A 2,556-nucleotide genomic window follows, 5' to 3' on the forward strand; every position below is an offset into this window, starting at 1 on the left:
AAACTTGGCGAGGCCTGTTTGTTCAGATTCCTCTCTCTAGAGATAAGGACATTCCTTCCTCTGGGTAGAGAGTGGGTGTCTCTGAAATGAGGGTCTTCTTCAGAGGAAGGTTGGAGGATTCTTTTATGGCCTGCTTCAGAGAAGGTTAGAGAGTGACCTTCCTCTTTTGCTGTTTTCCAAATGCCACAATGCCATGATTTGGGAATAGGCCATGCCGAACCCCATCGGAACCAAGAGGACTCCTAGTTTCTGACTCAATTAATGGTATGAACGGCAAGGCCATTTACTGACCCTCGAGGACATTTGGGGAAGGGGGGCGCAGCAAGGAGCAGATTTGAGGCAAGAAAGCCAGGTGGGTTTTGTGCTGGATAAATTTGAGGTGCGTAAAAGGCATTTGTGTGGCTGTGTCAGCGGGCTGGCACTCAGAGGACAGGCCTACGCTAGAGACACAGCTCTAAAAGAGGATCATTTGCCAGGGTTGGGGGACACGGGCTGAAATGGCAAAGCACAGAGGATTTTTAGGGCAGTGAATCTATTCTGTAGCTACAATGGCAGATACATGATGTCCTTACACATCAGTCAAAACCCACAGAACGTGCCACACCAAACCCTAATGTAAACCACGACTTGGGCAGACTATGGCTTATGGATGTATACTCACTGATTATATCAAATACACCACTGTAGTGTGGGGTGTTGATGGTGCGGGAGGGCTCAGGGAAGAGGCTGTAGGAGAACTCTCTGTATTTTGTTCAATTTTGCTATGAAGTGAAACTGCTGAGAAATAAAGTCTGTTTAAAATGGGCAGGGAGGCTCGGTGCCTGTGGCTCAAGTGGCTAAGGCGCCAGCCACATACACCTAAGGTGGTGGGTTCGAATCCAACCAGGCCCGCCAAAACAATGACAGCTGCAACCAAAAAATAGCCAGGCGTTGTGGTGGGCGCCTGTGGTCCCAGCCACTTGGGAGGCTGAGGCGGGAGACTCACTTGAGCCCAGGAGTTGGAGGTTGCTGTGAGCTGTGATGCCAGGGCACTCTACCCGAGGGGATAGCTTGAGGCTCTGTCTCGAAAATAAATAAATAAATAAAATGGGCAGGGAGATAGGCAACAAGGATAGGGAGGAGGAAGGCCCAGAAGTAGAAAGCCGAGGGGTGGGATTGGGGAGCAGAGAAAGGACCTTGGGGAAAGGATCTCACTGAGGCCTGGCGCGCAGGTGCTTCCTGATAAGCCTGTGTGGTGAGGGTTTTTACGTGGAGAAGCTCAGGCTCTGAGAGGGGAAAGAAGCCCTGGGAGTTTGGATGGAGATGACTCAACTCCTTCCATTACTCCAGCATCTGCTTTGGAGCAGCACAAGGGCATCCCGGAGAATGCTGGGGGTAAGGATCACAGGAGAAGCCTCAGCGAGGAGACAGGACTCGGTTCCAAGACTTCCCTTTCCCTGAAACCAGGAGACAAGAGTCTGGGGCTCCTCTTCAATGGCAAAAAAAAAAGGTGGGGGGGGGGAAATGAGTGTTTTTCTGCCATGGAAAGAGAAAGAACTCAGTAAAACCCAGAGCACTGCTTGCCATCTCTAATTGTAACCCCAGCTACCAGAATGTTAACTTGTGGTTCCAGGGAGGTATTTTCCTAATCATCATAAAAAGGAGCATATATCTTTTCATTTGTCTTCCCCTCAACTAGGCCCAAATTTTTTTCTTTGGACTTTTCAGGCTCAAAAGGGAGAATTTCAGTTATTTTCTATTCTTTTGGTAATGAGGACAAGGCCAGTTTGTCTTTTTCTTTTAGGGGAACAATTTGTATCCTTGTTGTGACAGCTGAAGAAAGGCGAATAAAATGATGTTTCTTTCTCGGAATGCATGTGGAAAGAACGTTTTGGCTACCCTGCCAGCTGCCGCTTACTCATTCATTTGACAACCTTCTGAGCAGTCACTATGGACCAGGAGCCCGCATATCCATTGGGACCACAGAGATGAGTAAGACGTTGAGTTCACAGTATGGGTAAGACCCAGATAAGGCAATAGAAGGTTCTACTGCCACAGGACAGGATGAATGAGAAGGGCAAGTTTGCAGTACTTCCTAGGTACCTGGGAGGGGTTGCTAACCAGGATGGATGGGGAGGTGGTCAGCGAAGACTCTGCCAAACAGCTGTGCATCCCCTGGGTAAAGTGCAGTGGTTTCATAGCTCACAGAAACCTCCAACTCTTGGGCTCAAGCGATCCTCATGCCTCAGCCTCCCAAGTAGCTGAGACCAAAGGCGCCTGACACAATGCCCCTCTAGTTTTTCTATTTTTAGTAGAGATGGTGTCTTGCTCTTGCTCAGACTGGTCTCATATTCTTTTTTTTTTTTTTTTTTTTTTTTGACACAGAGTTTCACTTCATCACACCACAGTAGAGTGCCTGGTATCATAGCTCACAGCAACCTCAAACTCCCAGAATTAAGAGATTCCCTTGCCTCAGCCTCCCAAATAGCTGGGACTAGAGGCACTACCACAACGCCTAGCTATTTTTTAGAGATGAGGTCTCGCTCTGGCGCAGGCTGATCTCAAACCTGTAAGCTC

The sequence above is a fragment of the Otolemur garnettii genome, unplaced genomic scaffold (genome assembly GCF_000181295.1).
Source record: "Otolemur garnettii isolate 467f Iridium unplaced genomic scaffold, OtoGar3 scaffold00021, whole genome shotgun sequence".
NCBI classification, from domain to species: domain Eukaryota; kingdom Metazoa; phylum Chordata; class Mammalia; order Primates; family Galagidae; genus Otolemur; species Otolemur garnettii.